This window comes from Cydia pomonella, chromosome 21, assembly GCF_033807575.1.
Source record: "Cydia pomonella isolate Wapato2018A chromosome 21, ilCydPomo1, whole genome shotgun sequence".
In the NCBI taxonomy this organism is placed as follows: domain Eukaryota; kingdom Metazoa; phylum Arthropoda; class Insecta; order Lepidoptera; family Tortricidae; genus Cydia; species Cydia pomonella.
The window spans coordinates 13,023,188-13,042,194 of NC_084723.1; the positions used below are offsets into that span (position 1 = coordinate 13,023,188).

At 36.0% G+C, this 19,007-nt stretch overlaps 1 protein-coding gene across 2 annotated transcripts in view; it reads left to right on the forward strand.

Annotated features, from left to right (window-relative positions):
• Window positions 1-7,154: 7,154 nt before the first annotated feature.
• The window catches only part of LOC133529722 (complexin), a 552,838-nt gene continuing 540,985 nt past the window's right edge, over window positions 7,155-19,007 (forward strand). Inside the window, exon 1 of one of the 2 annotated variants that reach the window (XM_061867521.1) lies at window positions 7,155-7,288. The gene's annotated coding sequence lies outside the window, so the exon portion shown is untranslated. The remainder of the gene's footprint in view (window positions 7,289-19,007) is intronic. The other variant, XM_061867520.1, reaches the window with a different exon arrangement.

Here is a 19,007-nt window from a genome sequence, read left to right on the forward strand (position 1 = left end):
TTGAAGCTGTGATTAGGTTCAATAAAATTTTGAAGTCTTATTTGTGTACCTTCAGTGGTGATAGTTTCATTACTAATACATGTATTTATTGGAAGTGATCAAGTTTAAATACTTATTTAGGTACTTACCTATGAGTATAATTTTGTTCATGCACATCTTCAGCCACCAGATCAAGGTTAGTCATATTATTTATATAATTTCAAAAATGTAGATGAGAAGGGTTGATTGTTCATAGAAAGTTGAATTTTGCAGCTTTTTACTGACACAGTTACTCAACTACTTAATGTTTTAGGTAGATTCAAGTCTTTAGAGTCTAAATATTTGACCAACTCGACTCGTTTTTATGAGACTGTGTGCTAAACGAACTTCCAAGTATTTTAAGTTCTGAGTCGAATCCCTTATCGAGTCTTTTTGAATTCAAAAAGACTTCCCTCGACCTCCTTCGAAGGGTCTTCGAATGAAGAACTCGACTTTCGACTTTATTATAAAAGTCTGAAAAACGAGTCAAGTCATAATGGGGGCGTTTCTTTTTTTTGCCCCTTTTTGCCACTTTTGTGTTATTTCTAGTCAGGACCTCAAGCCATTTTATTCTTCTGGCAAGAAAAACGTTTTCCATAATTTATATGGTTAAAGTATATGGGGAAATGGTAACACAATAGAAAAAAAAAACTGTGGGACATTTTTATATCCTATAGGGCCTATAGGATCGACATAGCTCGTGAGTCTGAGTAGAATAAACACAAAATTTATGAAAAAATACAAAATTAATGACAGTGTCTTTTTTTTAAAGAAACGCTTAAATCAGAGCACTTAAAAGACTCTAGTCCTAACCAACATTATACACAACACATACCTACTAATCATTAAACTTTGATTACTTACTATATATTATTATCCTTCCTACTAAATAGGTTAGCTCCCACTTAAGTTCCGTGTAAACAAACAGAACAGCGAACCAATTTATTCAGAACAAGACTGTTCCAGCGAAACATTTGTACCGTTTTGTTCAACAAGAACTGACGAACAGAAACTAATACAATAGAGCTCAGTATCGGTTGCCTGGACGCTGTTAGATCGATGTTCATTCGCTGTGAATCTATGCAGTACGTTTAAGCGAATTTGAACTTTAAAGTATTTGCCAATAGATGAGATACTGTGAATAAAAGGAATAGTTGAAAAATTACGTTGCCTCAGGCTGTTGTAGATTGAAATGGTCAGTAGATTTCACTATGTTTTATTACAACTAAGAATAATATTAGAAAATATGTGCAGGGATATTTGATTTACGATTTTACCTTCAAGCTTATTTTTTTACAATCATATTAAGTTCTGTTGAAATGTTAACAAATGTAACTCAATCAAATAACGGTAAATATTACAGACAACACTACTCTCAGTGAAGGAGGCGATTCTATTTGTACAATAGGGTTGTTTCCATCTACAAATCTTAGGGCAGAATTGTATCCCAATAAATTCTTTTGGATTATAAGAACATGTTAAACTACTTTTAGGGGACCTGTAATGACCATATTTTTGTAAATATTGAATTTAAAATATCTTTTGGCACACGTCACGTGACCAAACTCGAAACGTTATTGAAGATTCTGATGACGTCACAACTCTCGGATTGACACTGTTGACAGTTAGGCGATAAACAACAAATGACAAATGTCAGTTGACAGTTCGTATCTTCTACGTGTGTACGTAGTTATGTGTCAAACCGTAAACTGTGACGTCACACAATTTTCAAAGAGCGTTTTAGGCGCGAAAGCATCTGTTTAAATATATTTTGTTAATTTAACATATTTAAAGCCGTTTTTAGTATAAAAGTTGAATTTTAGAGCAACTTTTAGGTAATATAGAAAGTAATACAAGCGTTTCAAAAAATTTGAAACAACCCTATTAGATAACGTTCTCATCTCATTTCGATGCGACCTTGAGTCCTGGGGGCCTACCGCGAAAACCAAAATTCGCAAATTGCGGGGACCTTTCTCTTTGACAAAGAAAAATGCCCGCAATTGACGAACTTCGATTTTCGCGGTAAGCCCCCTGTTATCTGAGTTGTGAGCGAATGAGGGCTACCGTCTTTGATTTCGCCGCTAGGAGCGCTAGTGTAGAGTTGTAGACGGCGGTCTTTCAAAATGTCAAATGCATAAAAGTTTTCGGGGTTGCTAGCTTTTTTATCGCGAATTTTCACTCCTTATTCATAATTGTGGTAAATCTTTTTCCATCTTTGATTAATCATGGTAAATATAAGATATAGTTTAATAAATAAAAGTGGTTTAAAAAAAGTGCCAACTAAAATATATGCTAATTTAATCGGGTTATTTAACGGCAAGGGGTCTAGCAGGCTAAGGAAGGAGAAGTGGCCCCTGTCAAGAATATCGGATTTTTATAATGTCATTTGTTGGCTATTTAGTATATAGAAACACCTTAACTTTCAGCTCCCTATCTTGAACCGTCACCGAGATAATGTCAAAAACGTCATTTTATGGACACAGTTTTCAAAGTCGTTTTTCTCCTGAAATATACAATGTGTTTGTGCACGTATAGTCGAGCCGTTAACCACGTATAGTACGATGAATTTTATCGACAAATCACCCCCCATACCTATGTTTCTGCTCAACCATTTTAAAAATGCACCATTATAAAGTTTTATTGCACTTGGTTAATGTACAAAAATAACACTAGACCCTACTCATAGTGTTGTGTTCCTGCCGGTGAGTAAGGTTGCCAGAGCTCAAGGGGGGGGGGGGGGGGGGGGTTTAGGGTCGGCAACTTACTTTTTAAATGTGCGACAGGTAAATGGACAGATAATGGTACATTTTTTTTATATACTACGTCGGTAGCAAACAAGCATACGGCCCGCCTGATGGTAAGCAGTCTCCGTAGCCTATTTACGCCTGCAACTCCTTAGGAGTTACATGCGCGTTGCCGACCCAGAAGAAAGAACCCAGAAAGTGGTTGTAAATGGAACGGAGTCTACTGGAATGACTGTAAAGCTCGGAGTTCCACAGGGTTCAATTTTGGGTCCTTTTCTCTTCCTTGTATATATAAATGATCTGCCGAACCTTGTAAAACATAAATGTGAGATAGTCTTATTTGCTGATGACACCTCACTAATTTTCAAAGTTGACAGGAAACTGAGCGAATGGTTCACAGCAAATAACTTACTTCTTAATGCGAAAAAGACGAAATGTGTCAAATTTTCGCTGCCGAATGTAAGAAAATCTGAAACTATCATCACATTAAATGGCGAAACGCTGGACCTTGTCGAGAATACGGTTTTTCTGGGCCTTACTTTAGATAGTAAACTGCAATGGGCCCCTCACATATCTGCCCTGGCGAAAAGGTTGAGCTCTGCCGCGTATGCAGTAAGAAGAATCAGGCAGTTTACTGACGTGGAGACAGCTCGCGTAGTTTACTTCAGTTACTTTCACAGTATTATGTCTTATGGCATACTGGCGTGGGGCAAAGCAGCTGACATAGAAACCATCTTCGTTCTTCAGAAGAGGGCAATCAGATCTATTTATAACATGGCTTCTCGTGACTCACTGAGAGAACGATTCAAGGAAATAGATATTCTCACAGTAGCTTCACAATACATACTAGATGTGATAATGTATACGCATAAGAATATAAAGTCCTTTAAGAAACTGTCCGATATCCATAGTTATAATACGCGAAATAAACATAAGTTAGTAGTCTCCAAGTTTCGTCTACAGAAAGTTAAAAAATCGTTCATGGGAAACTGTGTAACATTTTATAACAAAGTACCCTTAGAGGCATGGAACCTGCCCTATACTTCATTCAAGCAATACGTCAAAAATGCACTTCTCAAAAAGGGATACTATAAAATAGATGACTACTTGGGAGACACGGAATCATGGCCAAGTATCCAGTCTCAAAAGCTGTAATAGTTTTGCGTGCAGTGTCCCGGAGAGGCATATGGCGCTGTTGTTTCTAGCTGTTCAACCTTATGTATTAATGTTTGTTATGTTTTAGTTATTTTGATGATGACATTGACATATTAAATACATAGTAGTTATGTATTCTGTAGAACTAGTTTTAAGATTGTTAGCTTAACAGTCTCTTGACGTGAAATATGTATTTCATACAATTTTTTATTTTTTTTATTCTTTGACATTTGGAGAACCTTTACACCTCCAAATCTTATTATTGTGTATTATTATTTTTCTCAGACCATGGGGACCTTATACATCTCCAAACTTAATGTATTAACCGTGGAGACTATACGTCTCTGTCATATTGTATAATATACTTGACTTGGTACATACTAGTTATGTACAGAATGTAGCATTAGTTTATGAGACTACTAGTTTAACAGTCCAGACGCGGTTTATTTATTTAGTATAAATTTTATTTTGACACTTGGAGAGACTTTACACCTCCAAATTTTATTAGTATTAGTACTCTGACATTGGGGACCTTTTACATCTCCAGATTTAATGTGTTTTTAACCATAGAGACTATACATCTCTATTGTATTGTATTAATTATTTATTTTAAGATTATTATAATGTAATGTTTACCCAGGTATTGGCTGTTGTATTTATAAATGTTGTTATGTATTTTTCATGTCACTATATGATGTTACTATAAATGTTGTATTGACTTGTAAAAGAGCCCTTGAGGCCTACTTGCAGAATAAATTTTTGAATTTTGAATTTTGACCCTAAACCCCTCCCCCCTCGTTAAGCTCTGGCAACCTTACTTACCGGGTGGAACACAACGCTGTGAGTAGGGTCTAGTGTTATTTGGCTGCGGTTTTCTGTAAGGTGGAGGTACTTCCCTAGTTGGGCTCTGCTCTAGATCTGGAATGACATCCGCTGTGCTGTGCCCTACCACACAAAGCGAGATGATATTCACTATGCCCATACCTCTCTTTTGGCCGTAGTTTAAGGACGTACCCGGGTCCGAATCATAGTTTTTAACACACCTTGCCGATCTTTGCCGAATGTTTGGGATCGTTGTCTTCTTGCAAAACAAATGGGTTGCCGATCAAACGTGTTCCTGACGGCACTGCGTGTCTTATTAAAATGACCTTGTACTGCTCTTTTCTAAGAACACCATCGATTTTTACGATGTCTCCAACACCATTTGCACTGATAATGCGTCCCACACCATGATAGACCCTCAACCATGCAGTCGGTACAACACATTACTCCGGCATTTTTTCTTGTGGTGTGCGGCGAACAAATGTTCGACGTTTTGAACCGAACACTTCGAACTTTGATTCATCTGTCCATAGTACTTTCGACCAGTCTGCAAAAGTCCAGTCCTTGTGAGAAATAGCCCATTGCAATAATTTTGCCTTGTTTGGTTTGCGTAATAATGGTTTTTTGCTATAACAGCTACACAGCTCCGGAGACCGTGTTGAAGTTGTCGGTGTTTTATTGTAGAGAAGCACACGGGCATTTCACGGCTGCTGTTTATTTCTGCACAGATTTATGATGCCGTTAAGCGTCGATTTTTCTTGCTCATCGTCACTATTCTTCGATCATCGACCTCGCTTGTTACTTTGGGTCTCCCTGAACGTGCACGATCCAATAAACTCCCAGTTGCCCTCTTCCTGGAGACAGTGTTATGGACAGCTGTCTTAGAAATATTCAATTTAAAAACTAAAATAAAATAAATAAATAAAGTTTTATTTTCAGGCATCACGTACTAATGTACACCCATATCACACTAAAGAGAATTGCTTAAAACTAAAATAAAAGTAAAACAAGTAAAATAATAAATCATTACTATTTTTTGTTGCCGTTTTCATGCACTGAGAGCCAGTGCCTAAACATATTACGAGTAATGTTGCGGTACACCGTCATGAGGATGGTATTATGCGAGCGGCGCATCCCCTCCTAGAAAGAAGCAATGCGCGCGCGTACCACTGCGAAGAAGTCAGGGATTCTGGCTTCCGCGAACATGGTGGAGGCACTGCAGGAACGCGGCAGCCCCATCAGTGTCAGTGTCAATTTATTGTCTATATATCGCTCTATCTTGCCTTCCTGATAGTGTGATGATAGCACTACGTTGTGCCACAGATGTTCCAGGCTTACGACCCATTATTTTGAAGTTTTTCACTAGGTGCCCTAGGAAACCGAGTCACTCTAGATTTTTTGTGATATATGTGAATTATACCAGCACCTGGGTCCTTTTATATGAACTAGGATGACATGTGAAGAATTGAGTAGTCATTTGGTTTTCAGTTTTGAAGTTCTTAGAACAAAAAATATCAAATTTACTTTTAAGTGCATTCTCAATGAAATACTTTTTCCTTACAAATGTATTGAAAAGAGTATTTGCTTACTTAGTCCTTGAGCGTATTGTGGTGTGTAGGCAAGTCTTTGAAAACGCTTTATAATGCGAAGTAAAAATATTAATAAACATGCAAAAATTAATCGCTTCTTCTAATTCAGTCAGCCTCGAGTTATAGCTGTTAGAGTTCTTAGTTAGGTAAACGTGAAAGCGCAAGTGAAAGTCAGAGTAATAAAAGATAATAGTAAAGTGAACAAAAAAAGACTGTTTTTTTTATTTACTGTAGTCGCTCACCTTACCAATATACCTACACATTTGCGCTTCCGTTCGTAGATAGGTAATTCAGATTAATCCAGAGTTTTTGTAGCCTAGATGCGAGTTATTTGTTTTTTTCCACAAGGTACTACTCTACTCTATATAAATCTATTAAGCTAATATCCAATCAGGGAAAGTGGTTTATTTTGATAAAATCCCAGCAAACGGACGTGGGATTAAACCTGACCTAGCACAACTTCGGATCGTTTTAGCGACAGCTTAAAACACAACTAAAACAACACCAATTAATAAAAATGCCGTCTCTATTAATACAGCACTTTATCTGTAAGCAACATGAACCTACACAACAATTCCCTTTTTTAGAACGTAAACGTAACACAAAAAGAGAAAAGTAAATTATAACCTTTTCCCTAAAACAAAAAATACACATTTCAACAGTCAATTTATGAATTAAATTAATTTTCATATACTTCGTCATATCAACATCAATTTGAATTTAGAAACAACGTTCCATTTCACAATAAGACTGGCTGATTTCCGCATGCTTTTTTATCGTCCGGAATTAAAGAAGTAAATGATGAACGCATGCCTAGAACGGAACGCAACGCAGCAATGGCTGGCCGTTATGGCTGGCCTATCGATCGTCGCAGACAGTACGCGCCCGGCCGCGGAGCGCAGCACCCGTGCAAACAGTTCGCGTTTCGTGTCACGCAGACTAACCCTACGTCTACACACGGTAAGCGCTACTGTAAGACTAGACGACACTTTATCAAGGTTATTGTGATAAAAATGTAAACACAATATGATTCATCGCGACAAGATTACTAATAGCCCGCTGCCAAATATTACTTATGCTGTATTGACAGAGCGCCTCTTCATAAATCTACATGTAGTATGAAGGACAATTATTGCCCGGCCTAATTACGTAGTTGTTTTGGTAAAAAGAGGCTTAACTTTTTGTTGAGGTATTCACGAAATAGGTTACATTATGGTTGTGGATAATTTTGTATGGTGGCTCTTATTTAATTTGCTTTGATACACAAGTGCAGTTATCATAAGCTTATTATAATCGTAACACAACACATTTCCTGTATACAAATACCTACAAATACAATTACCTTACTTATTCGAAAGATATTGTGTACAATTCTTACTTATATAAAAGTATTCCAGGTGATTCATGACATAAACAAACATCTTCATTGCAAAACCTATTAGTGATAGTGATATCAGTTAGATAAATAATCAGCTTGAACTAAAACGAAGCCCCTGCTGTTTTTCTCATGGCAATATTGTCTATTGCAATTTCTCCCAAAGGCCTCTAAGAAGAGGCGTTATGTTTGTATTTCAATACTTTGAAGTTATGTCGGATCATCAATTTGGAACAAGGATAAAACATCGCGAGATCTGCATCTACTATCTGCAAAGAAAATCAAGAGTGTGTGTAAAGTCTCCAATCCACAATGGGCTGTCTTGGAGACTAATATGTGTCCAATGTAGATTTATACAACGTTGTTTTTTCTAAATACCACGTCGGTGCCAAACAAGCATGCGGCCGACCTGATAGTAAGCGGGCACCGTAGCTTATGGACGCCTGTAACTCCAGGGGTGCTACATACACGTTACCGATTCTTAAAAAAAAATTACATTCGTGTATTGAAGAACCCCACACTGTAATCTAGTCGCTTAAGAAAACCTCGGAAGCAATTAATGTCTCTAAAGATTTGCTATTTTTAGCAATGCATCTTGACTATTAGTGGTTTAAGATATTTATTATGCCATAAAGAATTTATAAAATTCACTTACATGAGACACTTATATGTATAACAACACTTAAGGCACTATTTAATTTAATAAAGATTAATATACACATATTATTATATTTGGTTATGGATGGTAAAGTGGGTATTTCGTAAAAAGGAACTCGTATAGCTTATTTTGGTTATCTATTAGCTTATTTGTTAGTCCATATTCCTCTATGTAAATATCATGCTTGACTGACATAATATACACGCCAATTCCAGATAAATTAAACCGATTTTTCCTTTTAACTTTAAAATGTGTCTGGTTTTTTTCGAGTTCGCATTAAGACAAGCATAAACTTTTTTAGTGACCAACACATACATTTTGAAACGGGATCGTCTATCACGGAACCTGCCAAAGTACACAAACCGCACCATCAGCCTTTGTTAGAGCTGTCAAAGAAGGTTTAGGAGAATGACATAGCGATGAGGGCCTGAATTATACAACGGGCAAACCCTAACACTGCATTATTAACGAAGGTACCATTAATGAACTGCCATTCTTCAGCTCAGATCTGGTGCGTCAATACCTCAAGCGAAATGTACCATTATATTCGTAGTCAATAAGGTGGTGGGTACCTTGAAGATAGTAATGGGAATGATCATTATTGACAACTGACGATATCATCTTTGACCTAAAAGAATTGCGCTGTCTTTCTGCAAATAGCGACATAATTGATCATTAGTAAGTTTTATTACGATGCAGTAAGGTTTAAATTATTCAGTATTGACGCACAGTCAGCATCAACGGTAGCGGATGAAACAACCCAAAAAGTACATATCACCCTGGAATACTTTTCTAAATAGTGATAAATCTCTATAGTTTGCGATTAAAAGTATCTTACGATACGTAGTAAGTAGTATACAGCCGAATTATCCTGTATTAAAGAAATATATGTCATGTCATTATTAGACAACCTCGGGCCTCGCTTTTTTCCAAATGTAAACTAATCCTCAAAGTGTCTAAAACAGTGGTTCCCAAAGTTAACTGGTCTCCAATCCACCTAACAAAACTGCCATTGGTCGGGCCCAACTCTTGATCGTCTTAAAAAGGGGGCATAAAATACCGGTAAAGTTTAGATTCCCTAGTAGTTTTAGGGCTCACTTACCTATTCCCTATCAATGGGTTGCGATCCATTGTTTGGGAAATGCTGGTCTAAAACAAAGTCGAATACTACTTCTGAGCTATCATGTCGTTAGGGGTGTTTGCAAATGCTAATTGATTCTTCATTCGTTCTCCATTGAATAAAACGAGCCTAAATCTTAAAACATTTTAAAAGAGTTTAATCTCCTACAAAATCTTAAAGCTTACATTATTTAGGGTATTCTGTTTATAGTAACAGCCTGTCTACGGGCCCGTACTATTTATTTGGGGACTGACCTAATTTTGCGTAGTTTTGGGGGAGAGTACGAGGAAGTTGGCACATCTGTCTCCTTCTGACTAAGCATGGATTTTTGTTATTCGAAGACGTTGCACTATTATGATTGAATGATAATTGGTATATTTATTTTTATTCGATTGGATTCGAGCTGTTTTTAATTACTAATATGTCTAAAATATATATTTAATATCGTCTTGATATTAGGACCTTGAATTACCTACATTTGAAACTAAAATCAGTTATGGAAATCCACCACAGCACCCGCAGCTGGGGCTTGTTTTATCCCCGTAGCAGCGTACCCTATGCGGCTCGGCTTACAACGTACGCATAATCACAAGCTCTAAGATTACATTTAGAAAAATTGCGGTTTCTCCAATAAAGTGTGAATAAACTGTCAAGAAAAAGGATCATTTGAATTCCCTTTCACATCAAAGAACGCGGTTAATTACTTTCTTCTAGCAGTTTTTTTGCAAAAGCAATCGTTCGGTTAATTTGATGACCTATTATTGATTTAGCTGGAGATTTCCCGAGGGCGCGTCAGACCTTTATCTCGAAGGCGTAGACTTTGCAGCTATAACTACGGAAAAATGTCACCTCTGCTTCATTTCTCATCTATAAAAGTCTGTGGATAAACAGACTGGGAAATTGCAAATGCACAGTTATTCTTAATACAGCTACGTGGACAAAGTATATAAAATTATAATCCTTATTGTTTTCCATAGTAAAAGAGCACTTTGACTCGATCCTTTGAACAATAAACTTTTTTAAAATTGAAATCGGTCGTTATAGCAAATTATATATAGTCCTCCTCGCCGTATCCGACGACGGCGACTCCTTCAACTGTTTTTATTCGGAAACATGGAAAGCTCTAATATGGTGGAAGTATACGATACCTCTTGTATTAACGCGTGTCTTCCTATTAGTAAGTTGTCATATACATATGGATTTTTCTCGGACTTATAAACTATATAAGTGCATATCAATACATTTGGCTCAAACCTTGAATAAATAATGTGTAACTTCATTTCCATCATTAAATGTGTGTTTAAGTTATGATATTAAATGGTGCTTATTTCTTTCAAGTGGTTTGACATAACGTCGATCAACACTAAAGTCGCTAAATCACTATTCAATGTTAGACTTTTAAAAGTTCGAGGTTGAGGATATTTTAAGTAATGTATAATTATTTACAATTCAATTCAGTTCAGTTCTTTATTCGTTCACGATGAACGGTTCATCATAGGTACATAAAAAGTTAGGTGGTGAATATTCTAAGGAACAGTTATGATGCAAAACAACACCGCAATGTTGACTAAACCAAAAAATATTTACGGATCTTGTGTCAATGAAATAATTATACAAATTTTACACTCAACTCATTATTGTCGCACATGTGGGTCTTTAGTCTTTAATTGTGGTATTTTGGGCATATTGCCAAAGTTTTTATACTTGCCAACAATGGGCAAAATATTCACGAAAAACCTACAACATCCTTATAGTACAGTACAATGATGTTTGTTGAAGCCAGGGTACCTGACTTCTTTGCCATGGCCATTATAGAAACCGAATAACTTCGTTCTGGAACAGGGTACGCATTTCTAATAATAGGCTTTTTATGACTGTAAATAAAAACATTTTCAAAATGTCCTTTTCTTGCATGGGTTATCCGCGCATCAGCAACCGAACCGTAAGAAGTTTTCAGTGGTTATTTATTTTATTTTTACTGTGTTTAGTTATTACCTTTTAAATGTATTGTATTTGTATTTATGTAATGGTTCTATTGCCTGAATAAAGAAACATTTATTTATAATAGATAGATAAACTAATCCAAAGAAAAACAACCGTGCTCATCACAAATAACATCTCCTTACCAGAATTCTAAGTATTCTAAGTTCGTACAAACACATTCGTCACAGTATTTAAAGATTTAGCTAATACTTTCTAACCATCACTGGACCCTATGTCTTGAAGAAACTTTAAGACAGTAAATAGTATAAACGCCGGTACAGTTTGTGCTTCTGGTGTGTGTTCAAAAATTGAACTTGAAATTATTTTAAAGCGTCCAGCGTTCGCGCACTGAATGCTAAATCCACTCCGGCTAAAGTTATTTATTGTTTTCAATTTATGCTCAGAATGTTCTCCATTTTTCAGTTCTCGTTTTGTTCAAAGTTTTTTAAAGGAGCGCCGGAGGATCCATATTTGTTTTGTTTGAGCTTTGTGTTGATTTAACGCTCGTAGTTTTATGTTTTGCAGTTCAGTTTGGTTGCGTTTTGTTGGCTGCTCTTTTTCTCATCTTCGTGTTATTTATTGCGTAATTGGTTCTAGCTGCTTTTGCTATTCTAGCCCCATATGCCTTTAGTATTGCCATCAACAAAAACAGTCTTATAATATATAAAATCGATGAAGCGCATATCTCCACTAAAAATGCAAGCTTTAGACTGATAAAATAAATAATAAATAAAACTGATCATATCCTATTTGCAGCTTTGAAGGTCTTAATACAGGATATAAATTTAGTCACCTGCAATAATTTATGGAGTGAATATATAGGTATACTGAGCAACTTTTACTGACCAACTCCGAAATCACGAAAAAAACATGCATTTTGTCTGGCTGATGTTGATATTTTGTATGGGAGTCAATTGTTCTTTCACCCCGTAAATTATTGCAGGTGACAAAAAACACCCGTATTAAAGGAAAAATGGAGAAAGACGAGGGTTATTGCAGATATTTCTGCTCAATTAAAAAAACCTAACTTTCAAGGTATATGTGATTCACACATACTCGTAGACCGAGATCTACCGTGGCAGGTGCAGCGAATGCAAAGCTTCCTCACATTGTGCCAGGCCTGTTTTATTAACCTAATGATGTTCGTATATTTGTCGGCAACCCATTGATAGGATAAAGATAAGATAAAGATAAAAAGTTTCTTTATTGCACATATAAAAAGAAAAGTTACACAGAGATAACAGTAAGTATTAATAGTAATGCGCATAGCAATGTGTTTACAGATATTGCAGAGGTCCCCGCACTAGGCCAGGCCTGTATCGCGGAAGACCATTTTACCATATTGTGCCATGCCTTAATCTACATAATATTTAAAGGAGTAATACAGAGTGATATAGGTATTTTTGCAAGCTTAGAAAAGTGACTAAAATACTTCTTAAACTAAATTTCTTAAACTAATTTTACAAGCAGAGCCTCCGTTTCATTGTATGTTAGTGAAGAGAGCCAGGTAAATATAAATTTTTTGTCATTTTATTACAGAGCTGTTAATTATTGAACTTAGCCGACTTGTTACTATGTTGTAAAGAGCCGAGGGCATCGCCGAAGCGTCTACCAAAACCGGTGTTTACTCTAGGTACAGGCAGTTTAAAAACTCGTCTCGATACCAGGATGGCGTAGTTTTCCTCCGCTATTGCAGACTTATGCACTGTAATGCAGATTTTATGAATAAAGAGCTGACGAACTGATAAGACCTGTGCTTCAGAGTAAAAGGTTGACTGTTGCGTATCTGAAAGGCTTATTAAGCATGACATTAAGAACCGAGCGCTGAGCTCTTTCGGCCACTAAGATAGTAGTTTTTGCAGCACACTCTGATGCCGTATGTAATTATTGCCTGACACAGCGCTATGTATATTGTTTTAAGGAGGGTTAAGTCTGCTGACTGCCGGAGTTTTTTAAACAGATGGATGGTTTTCCTTATTCTTTTGGATAGGCAATAAATGTGTGCTTTGAACGTTAGATTCTCGTCGACGAGCAGTCCAAGATATTTTATCTTATCAGCACGACATATGGCTTCACATCGACATGAGAGGTTTTGGAAGTTGTTACAAGTATGTATCTTAATGGGCGGAGCATTGTTGGGTTTGGAAGCAGCGGTCTTGTGAAAGCAGATAAATTTTGTTTTCTCGCTGTTTAGGGTTAGGAGGTTACGATGCAATCAAGAGACAGCGCAATTCATGTCCTTTTCAGCTGCGTTAAATGTAATTTACCAGTTGTGGCAATTGAAAAGGATAACTGTATCATCTGCGTAACAAATGATTTCTGCATTTGGTATGTTAAGATTGTGAATGTCGTTTATGTATATTAAAAAAAGAGTTGGCCCAAGTACACTTCCTTGCGGCACCCCAAAATTTACACAATTGTTGTCACTTTTAACTGAATCCACTTTCTAGATAGGTAACTATCAAACCAAGCCAGAGACACTCCTCGAATTCCCATTCTTTCTACCTTACGGAGGAGAATTGATATCGTTATATTCGCCCAATCGTAAAGTTCCTGTGTAATGTTTTGACGGTAGTCACATTAAACCAATAGATAGGTAGAATGTTGATACAGATGCCCGAAGGGCAAACCACCGGGGCTTTGTTGACTCAGGGAATGAGACAATGATTTTCACGTTTCACGATATGCCTAGAAATTTCATGATCTGGCGGATATTACGATCGACCGACATATTAATTATTATTCTGCCGTAACGGAGTGTCAATGTGACTCGCCTTAAAAACTCTTTTTCCAATTCTTGATCGATCTTGTTAGTTTTCAGCACCATAAATAAATAGTATTGTTTTTTTTTTATGGTAGAGGAGGCAAACGAGCAGACGGATCACCTGATGGTAAGCGATTACCGCCGCCCATGGACACCTGCAACACCAGAGGGGTTGTAAGTGCGTTGCCGGCATTTAAGATGGGAGTACGCTCTTTTCTTTTTTTTTTTTTTAACCAAGGGTTGAAATGGTGACTTTCAACAGGAAGCAGGAGGAAAGTAAAATACATGTGTATTTAAAAAACGCGGCTATGTATAAACTTCAGTAGTATTTCTTTTCAATAAAAAAATTAAGGAAAAATATCGTTATTTATGGAATGGTGAATTCATTAGCAGAATGGCAATTTTACAAGAAATCCATTTTAAACCAAAATTTTAATTGGTGATTGTAAAAAAAAGAAAAAAACGTAGTTACTCGTAGAAAGTACAGAGCTCTTCAGCATAAATAATTTTCTGCACACTTTTTAGAAGAACAACGACCATGTTCAGACCATTACAAATGAAAATATTTTATTTAGTCATTTACTTCGCCAAAACTTTTCAACTCGGGCCACTCCTTAAATTAGGAAAGTGTTAACTAGAGAAAACGCTTAGAGATAGTTTGACGCGGGTCAAGTTGACCCTAACATTTACTGAACGTTGATTAAAAGTTGGGAGATGTTACATCTCTATAATAGACATTCTATGGGCTCAATTTACACATTGGGATCAGCAGTAACATGATATTTTTAGGAAATTTGCCCAAGACTTCATCTACGTGGGACTATGATGATGATTATGGTTGAAAAAAAGCTTTTGCAGTATCTATAAATGAATTCATTCATAATTCATGCAAATTTACAAAATTAATATGGCTGCTGTTTTCTATAAGGTGGAGGTACTTCTCTAGTTGGGCTATGCTCTAGATCTGGAATGACATCCACTGGCTGTGCCCTACCACACAAAGCGAGATGACATTCACAATACCCATACCTCTCTTTTGGACGTAGTTTAAGGAAGTACCCGGGTCCGAAAGGACGTACCGTAAATAGTTCTTTAGGAAACGGTTGGTTTGCAAAAAAAAACACAGGTTTCAAATAGTATCTCAAGTGAATAAGTTATAAAAGCGAAGACTAATATTGTATCAACGTGCCAATGAGATCGCCAACTTTTGAGATACTTTGATATCATACAGAACACGAAAATCGCATAACGACTGCAACGTGACTGTGTCAGTCATGAAATTCAGCGAACGTAGAACATTTAATAGCTTTGCCGTTTGTAAAATCTCTCGACGGATTTCGTGAATTCATCTTGGCATGCTAAAGTAGATAAACTGACCAGAGTAACAACTTGATACTTGACAACCGTACTACTATTAAAGTCAAGTTGGTAAGATTTATGATATTTAATTTAATTCTAAGTAACTTCATAATCTCAGTAATATTAGTCTAAGTACCCTCAACACAAGCCTTATTGAGCTTACTGTGGGACTTAGTCAATTTCCTTTGGTCCGTTTTCATAACTATGGTTTTCGTAACTGGCTGCCAAAGAAGATTTATTTTTCCTGTTTCATAATTAATTATCAAACACGAATTCACTTTCTGCTTTCGTAATCGAGTATTTTTTCTTCGTTCGTAATTAATTATCAAATTTATTACTTTTTCTTTTTTCATAATTGGACATTTTCGTGTGATACACTTAGTACCTTTTTCATGTAAAACGATAGGTACATACCTTTTTTTAGGAAAGACAAATTTAATGTTATTTATATACTCAGAATCATGAGCTGATCCCATCCTCCTACGAAAAAGTAGGCATATTTCTGAAAATTTTCATACATTTCACTTTGTTTTCCATAGTCCATTTGTATCTAAGTTTTTTTAAAATCAAAATTGGTACAGAAAGAGCCTGGATGTTGCTCTCTTCTCTTTTGTAGTCAATTTACCCAGTCAGTCACTCACAGGGTAAATTGGCAACAAAAGGGGCACTTAACTTCCAAAAAATATATCGAAGTTAATAACGAAACTCGATTACTAAAAGAGTAATACATTCTTGTTTGATAACTAATTACGAAGTAGCGAAAAATAATTCATATTTCGTAGCCAATCCAGGCGAAAACAGAAAAAAAAAATGTTATTTCATAACCAGTTACGAAACTCGATTACGAAACCAGAAAGTAAATTCTTGTTTGATAATTAATTATAAAATAGGAAAAATTAATCTTCTTTGGCAGCCAGTTACGAAAACCATAGTTATGAAAACGGACCAAAGGGGTCAATTTGTGTAATAATGTCCTATAATATTTATTTTATTATTTATTTATTCAATTCTGTACTCATAACTCTCATAAGATATGTTTTTTGAGTCTTATTGTGACGCTCAACATAGTTTTACTAAACTTATTTTCGGAATCCTGTACCGTCAGATTTTTATAATCATTTATAGTATCATTATTTGAAAGAGCCCAAGTCGATAAAAACTCTACTTTTATTAAATTTATAAATATATCTAAGAGATGTAAAAATGGAAAAATAAGTCTTAATATTTAATAATAAATATAAACTTCTTAAGAATGAAAACACATTCTAAGAAAATGTGTCAAATGTATAGACGAAAAATTCAAATTCATTGCGTTCTTATCAACTATTACTAATATTTTTACAGTACATATGGGGCTACTTTATAGCACTAGTGCGAGAAGTAGCATATTATGTTACTGTGTCGAACATTTAAAGGGCCATATGTACTGTAAAACGTTGTACGATACATGTGCGAATAGGTAATTCGCAACTCGTGTCGATTTAAAACACTCCCTTCGGTCGTGTTTTAATTTATCGCCACTCGTTTCGAATTTCCTATTTTTCGCACTTGTATCGTAATGTACTATATTAAGCTGTTGTTCTGATTTTTTTAGTTCTCTGTGACTACAGCAAATCATGAGCTCTCTGAGCCAAAATTACAATATCTCGAGCCGTGCAACCTGAAACAACACTTATGTTATTGCAACACGACACACTTTTGCTTGTTCTTTTTAATTAACACGCCTGGCTGCCTTCACATATGGAACTATTGCCCATTTTAACTAGAACCCTTCCACTTTACTTTTCTTAGTACTTTTCATATGAGCAACAGCTTCGAAACAGTTTTTGGAGCTCAATTGAAAATGGTAAACATTTTAATACAAGCCAAATGTTAGCTTAAGGGAAGCTACCGTTTTTATTAGTTTGTTGTTTTAGTTTTGGGGAGCTATTGATTTGTTTGAGTTTATTTGCAATTTAAGTTCTCATTATTAGTTCATCTTATTATTGTTGGCGGCAGTGGTGGCCGAGTGGATATGACGTCCGACTTTCAATCCGGAGGTCGCGGGTTCAAATCCTGGCTCGTACCAATGAGTTTATCGGAACTTATGTACGAAATATCATTTGATATTTACCACTAGCTTTTCGGTGAAGGAAAACATCGTGAGGAAGCCTGCATACATCTGCGAAGAAATTCAAAGGTGTATGTGAAGTCCCCAATCCGCATTGGGCTAGCGTGGGGACTATAGCCCGAGCCCTCTCGCACATGAGAGGAGGCCTGTGCCCAGCAGTGGGACGTATCTGGGCTGAATTATTATTTTTATATTTTTAGAGTTTTTAGGGTTCCGTACCTTAAAAGGAAAAAAACAGAACCCTTATAGGATCACTCGTGCGTCTGTCTGTCCGTCTGTCCGTCTGTCACAGCCTATTTGCTCCGAAACTACTGGACCAATTTGGTCGAAATTTGGTACACATATGTAAATTTGTGATCCAAAGACGGACATCTAACTTAAATAAATGAATCTCAAACATAGGGGCCACTTTTTTATAGGTAATATTTATGTAAACACTTATTTGTACATAGTACAGATTAAAAACAAAATATATACAATGTACACAGGTGAACTTATCTCTATAAGGGATCTCTTCCAGTAAACCTTTGAGCGATTGAGAGTGAAAAATAAATCAAGATAGACAAAAGAAAACGATGTACAGAAAGTAAATTATGGTTTAATCAAGTCAAGTAACGGGTAAAATAGATCATTCTATTCCTTTATAGTAGGTACATTTGAATATATTTAATGTTGAATGAAAGTAAAAATGTATTCTAGGAAGTCTGTATTTTTAGTAGTAACGTAAATTAAACGACAACATCTCTCTTTTCTTGGCTGTCTATAAAGAAAACCTACCAAAAGATTTTAATTGCATCTCATAAGCTATAAAAACTTATCAATTGATAGAAGCTAGAATAATATCAGCGTATCACATAATGATTTTGTTAAATACATTAAAAAATTATTAAGCAAAAAATGTTTTCTACATCTAGGTATCAATATTTAGTCACAGTGGTGTATTATAATCTACACCTCAGAATCACAACTGCTTTTTTTAATAATACAATACGACCGAATCCTAAAAGCCGACAACGCACTTACAACCCTTCTGGTGTTGCGGGTGTCCATGGGCGGCGGTAATCGTTTACCATCAGGCGATTCGTTTACTCGTTTGCCTCCTATATCATAAAACAAAAAAATAAATAAATATTATAGGCATCTTTCTTAAACAAATTGACTAAGCCCCACGGTAAGCTAAGATGGCTTGTGTTGTGGATACTCAGACGACGATATATAAATATACAAATACTTAAATACATAGTAAACACCCATGATTCAGGAACAAATATCTGTGCTCATGATTGAAATAAATGCCCTTACCGGGATTC